The sequence below is a fragment of the Pinus tabuliformis genome, chromosome 8 (assembly GCF_031772625.1).
Source record: "Pinus tabuliformis cultivar Carrire ecotype Pingquan chromosome 8, CPIR1, whole genome shotgun sequence".
NCBI classification, from domain to species: Eukaryota; Viridiplantae; Streptophyta; class Pinopsida; order Pinales; family Pinaceae; genus Pinus; species Pinus tabuliformis.
Genome location: NC_142294.1, coordinates 640,402,959 through 640,409,142, shown reverse-complemented (window position 1 = coordinate 640,409,142; position 6,184 = coordinate 640,402,959). Strand labels below are relative to the sequence as shown.

Here is a 6,184-nt window from a genome sequence, read left to right as displayed (position 1 = left end):
AAAAAGACAGAATATGTGGCAACAGCTAAGGCAACAAAACAAATTGTGGCTCAAGAAAATTCTGGAAGATTTGCAGGTAAAACAAGTACATTCGGCTCCACTCATAATTGACAATACCTCAGCAATAAATTTGGCCAAGAACCCAAAGTTCCATGATCAAACGAAGCACATCAATACAAAATGTCATCTGATTCCACATCATGTTGAGGTCAAAACAATCCATGTTTGCGATTGTTCCACTAATGAGCAGATTGCAGATATCTTCACAAAGCGCTTGGGAGACAAAGATTGAAAGATTCAAAATGATGTTGGACTCACCAACATGCTTGAAAGATTAAGAATGATGCTTGGACTCACCAACATCCTTTCATAGATTAAGGGGGGAATGTTGACACCTAATCATAAGGATTGGGTAAACAACTGTAGATAGTATAATAAATATAAAAGAGAAAGTTGAGAGTTATCAGGAGATGAAACTCATCAGACACTCTCTCATGTATATAACTATGAACAACCTAAATGAATAAACATAATCTCATTTGAAAAGTTACTTCAATTACATTAATTATTAATATTATTAATAATTGATATAGTATTTGATATGGATATATAAGTGTTTATCACCCACATTGCTTTGTGTGGTTGTGCTACTATTTAACATAATTCAATTGATATTAAATTTTAATGTAAATTAACTAAAATAAAAAGTAACGTTTTAACACAAAAGATTTATTTTGTCTTAAAAATATCCTTAATGGTGTATGTGAGATTTATCCACTTGTGAGAAAGTTATTAGCTGGTTATCCTGCCTTTTCTTGTAAAGTTTTTTCATTGATAGTTTGACGGATATGTCTGGGATCTGTAGAGGATTGATATCTGCTATTTGCTATATCAAACACTTAATAATGAAGCTGTTACGTGTTTTCTGTTGAAAAAAGAGAAAGCAATCACAACCTTTGATTTCCCTATTTAGCTGCAATTAACAGTGAGATCAATCTTGAGAAAGAGAGAAGTTTAGTGTTAGGAAGGCGACTGTAAAATGTGGCATCGTTTTACCAGTTCCTCTTAAAACGGACTAGAAAAAAATACAAGTTGCAAGTTAAATCTACAGTGATCTCGATACAATTCTATACAGTACAGCTATCTAAGCCAATCAACTCAATTACTCGATATGGACAAAGCATCTGTGTATCATCAATTTAATTAACGGAGAAATGTGCAACTCATACAACATGTGGCCACCCAAATTAGGCATAAATGGGCGGATCGATGTTTAATTCAGATTTACAGGCTAAGAGCATGATAAAGGCCTTTAATGTAGTTGCAGTGTACGACACCCAATCTTTAAAGAAGAGGTCCGTAGTTCCGATGTTATGATACGACAGGGGCAACTTCTACATAGGACGACCAACCAGTCGGATCTATAGGTAGCGAGGAAAAGAAAATTACAAACAGCAGCAACAATCAGAAGCGGGCGGTAAACTCTGTATCCCAAGTTCAACTCAAGAAAATCTGAGAGGTGTATACACTTAAAAGCGAGTGGCAACCACTACATATTTTTCCACAGCATCAGCTTCGTCGCTTCTGCTTTACATAGCTTATATCGGTAATCCTTCAAAGGTCTGGCTGAATTTCCAATTTGCATCAATGAAGTTATAGGAAGTGATCGTTGATCCATCGCTGGTTGTGACCTGGAAGGAGAGACTCTGCCCAGTCAAATAAGAGTTACTCTACCAATTCTATCCCTAGTTACGGGACATTTTTTGCCAACCAGTGTTGGAACCTTTGATGGAAACAACCTCCACATCCCCTGCGCCTCCTACGTTTGTAAGGAGCACCAAATTGAAATAGGGGTTCCCACTGATTGTGAATCGAATTCCTCCTGTCCTCACGCATGGTACTCTGCACGCATTAACATTAATTTTGAATCGTAGTCATCCAACCCACTTACCGTGAACTTGGTAAAAAAATCGAAACTTAGAGGATAACGTTGATAGAAGAAGAGCAAACATTTATTACCTTCGGAACATGATGGGAACAATGCCACCCTTGTCAATGGCAATCTGTTCAAAAGCAGGTTGAGCCATGTCGAAGTGTCGGAGAGGTGGATTGCACCATCCTCCATTGTCATTGGGAAGAGAATAGTTCGGGGGGCAGAAGTTAGTAGCAGTAACTGTCACATTGCCGGGCAGACGCCACTGAGGGTCAGACTCGTCGTCGCATTTCATTTCGTATCAGGCTCCACATGTAGCTCCATTGTTGAAAAGCGCCGTGCTCAGAGCTGTAGTGCTCGTACCATAACCTTGGCTATACAAATTACCGTATCCGCACGCACCGTCTGTCAATATTACACCATGCAGTTACTTAGCTAATATATGGTATTACAAATACCATTCATAAAAACAGCGTAACCACCTAATTCAATGGAATGTTTTTGAGGTTATAACTATTCTTATTGACTTTCAACGGGTTTCAGGCAAGGTAGACTTACCCATTGTGCCTGAAGCGTCACTGCCACCATAAAAAGTAGCATGAGCGGATTGCCAGCTGCTATCTAATGCATAAGCCACACCAGCTATCCAGCAGAAACAAAACACGGTCACCAGTTGTAGAAGCGCCATTTCTTTGCAAATCGTTCAAATACCAAGAAAAGCGATAAACGCGTAGTTATCTTACTTCGAAAACGAAGTCGGAAATGATATCTAAGTTGATACTGATTGCAGAACCCAACATATCTCAATTATATAGAATGTGAGGTTAACGAGGCTTGTGATTTCTTCCAATAAAAAATGTCCGATTCTATAGGGCAGTAAATACAAGAATATGTTGACATTAAGAAGACTTTGAGAAAGATAATACTATAATAACTTCTACATGCAACGCACCTTCCAACTAACCGTAGCAGCATCTCATCCCGCGAATTGGGCCATCTGCACATGGGATTGGGGTCTGTAAAATATTGCGATAATGATCCCTATCAGTCGACCGTGTCGTTATTATAACCGACCCTGGGGTCTGAAAGTCATATCAGGTTACGCTTCCGCTACGAAACCGATAAAGTATAAAAATTAATTGACAATGAAAGCCATTTTAATTGGTATCTGCGCTCGAAATTCGGAGTGTTTTGAATTTCTTATACGGATAAGACGATTAGAAAAACATCAAAACGTAACATATTTGTTTTTTCCAATGGAATGAAACAGAAATAATAGAAATGTGGAGAATGTGGATAAGTGCCAGTCCCGATCAACTGTTTTAACGGCCCTAGTTGCTGCACCAGACGTGCAAACGGCCGTAGGAGGAGGTCGTTGTGTTTACTTTCTTGTTTTCTTTCTTTTCCTCAGCGCCTCAATGACCGATGCGGACAAGACCTAATATCGTCCACGGGAGAAGCAGGCCAAGGTGCTTAATCCTTTTATTATAACGGCGGCGAGCAGGCGTTTACCCATAGGACCTGTGGTACCGTTTACTGGAATTTGACGGCCATGAAACTTTTTAATGAATAAATGGCTAAACGTTCTATGAATAAATGGCCCTTCATATCCAGATATTTACGTTCCATCGACATGAAAACTTGCAAAAAAAAATATCACGCTAACTTACTTCGTAGATAAAAGAATAAAATTATTTTTTCCCAATTTTGTAGAGAGCGATTCGGTGGATGCTTTGCCCATGGGGTTCCTTTAAAATATGAAAAATAATTTTTCGGTTTCGTAGTATTTACCTGTTTTGCCGTATTGTCATGTATGCGTGTAGCCACCACTGAAGTTTTGCATTAATATTTGACAGCGACTTGTTTGCTTTGGAGTGGGCTTTGTTCGTCACTACAATTTTAAATTGGTGCTATTTTTTGATGGCCTTGTCACATATTACTATTTTTAGTTCTCTTAAATAACTTTCTAGCATAATCTTTAATCAAAGGCCAGGCTTTTCTAATTCTTTAATAATTGCGAGAATCACTTGATTTCAATTTCATACGATTTTTCTGGTACACATTTTACCATTATACCAAGAGGAACCAAAGGCAATTGGAATATGCTCAAAATTCAACGAGTCATAAACAGGGAAATGGCATTGTCGTTGATTGGTAGAATCGCTTGATTTTATTAATCGTGCAAATTTTATGCTACACATTTCATCGTAACATTCCAGAAGAACCAAAGCCAATTGGAATATGCTCTATACTCAATGAATCATAAGCAATTAAAGGCATTGTCGTTGATTGGGAGAATCACTTGATTTTATTATTCATACAATTTCAATGGTACACATTTCACCATTACATTCCATCAGAACCAAGGGTAATCGGAATATGCTCAATACTCATTGAGTCGTGAATCATAAGCAAATACAGGCATCAACATTAAGGGAAGAAGATTTTTTAGATTGGTTATTAGTCCCTGCAGGGGACTATATGAGATCGATCGCTGACCGTTGGTTGACCGACGTGATTTTCCATTATATGAACAATATAACCTAAGTCGAACGAAAGTTTTGGGGGTGGAAAGGTTTTGGGGTCTTTTGCGGGCTTCGCATCGTTTGAGGTGAAGGGCACGTGGTCCCGCGACTCCCAAGCGGACGACATGTACTGTGGTGGTCTTATCGGCGGACAACTGTCTCTCCTCGAGATCCTCGAAAGTTATTCGCCTTGGGTTTTACCCCTTTGGGTTATTATTGTTAGTTGGTTGTTTAGCTCTGCAATCTCTGCGATTTTTCTTTGTATTTGTTGTATTGTCTGCGGTGAAAACGCAATGCGGTTCCTGCTTGCTCGGTTAACTGTATAGCAAACGTTTGGTTGCAGTTCTGTTGTTCAGGTCCGGCTTGTATTCGTTCGACATCGGTAAGTTCGGCTACTCTATTGTTTATATGTTTGTTCCTCTATCGTTTGGCGCTTTCCAGTGGTGTTGATGTTTGTCACAGTATTGTCTGTTGTTTCCCTCAAGAGTCCATGGTTATTTGAGCATTATAAGTTAATGGCATTCTGGTTAAATAGTGAGGGTTTCTCTTACTTGCATGGGTTTTATGGAAATTTCCGTAAATGTCGGTTTCGACCACCATGTGACTTGCTTATCATTTGGGCCGAGAAGACCTCGGTGAAGCTGTGATTCTTGGTACAGATTGAGCGGCACGTGGTCCCGCGACTCCCAAGCGGACGGCATGTCATGTGGTGGTCTTATCGGCGGACAACTGTCGCTCCTCGAGATCCTGGAAAGTTAGTCGACTTGGGTTTTACCCTGTTCGCGCCCTTTGGGTTATTATTGTTACTTGGTTGTTTAGCTCTGCAGTGTCTGCGATTTTTCCTTTGTATTTTTGGTATTGTCTGCGGTGTGAAAACACAATGCGGTTCCTGCCTGCTCAATTAACTGTATAACAAACGTTTGGTTGCGGTTTTGTTGTTCCAGGTCCGTCTTGTATGCCTCGACTATCTTGTGTCGCTTTGGTAAGTTCGGCTACTGTATTGTTTAGATGTTTGTTCCTCTGTCGTTTGGCGTTTTCCAGTGGCGTTGATGTTTGTCACAGTATTTTCTGTTCGTTTCCCTCAAGAGTCCATGGTTATTTGAGCATTATATGTTAATGGCATTCTGGTTAAATAGTGAGGGTTTCTCTTACCTACATGGGTTTTATGGAAATTTTCATAAATGTCGGTTTCGACCACCATGTGACTTCCTTATCATTTGGGCCGAGACGACCTGGGTGAAGCTATGATTCTTGGTATAGATTGAGCGACAGCCTTTTGTAGTTTGAAGTGCTTTTGCACATGAAGATCTAAATAAATTGGGGTTTTTGAACTGTTTGAACTGTTTGTGCCGCATATTGGGTTTTTAATGGAATGTATTGTGGTTTGGAGAAAGAAATAAAGACCTCCAAGTACAATGTATGTATGTGCCGCATATTGGCTTTTTTTTATTAATGGAATGTATTGTTATTAATGGAATGTGTTATGGTTTGGAGAAAGGAGCGTTGTTTGCCTGGTACTCCTCTGTTAAATTCAAGGGTCTCGTTTCACCAGTTGTCATGGTACTCGCACACGCTGGGTTGTGCATGAATATGGTCTAGACAAGAAGGAATTCGAACCCTCGGCTTCGTTGCAGGTACTGCGTTATTCTACTAATTGTTTTTTGTCAATCTCTATTAATTGCTTTTTGTCAATTTGTTAGGATTTTAATTTTTGCATTGTGTAGGT

At 39.4% G+C, this 6,184-nt stretch overlaps 1 pseudogene; it reads right to left on the bottom strand.

Annotated features, from left to right (window-relative positions):
• Positions 1–1,598: 1,598 nt before the first annotated feature.
• LOC149237157 (expansin-A2-like) lies at positions 1,599–2,621 on the bottom strand (annotated as a pseudogene).
• Between the last annotated feature and the right edge of the window lie 3,563 nt (positions 2,622–6,184).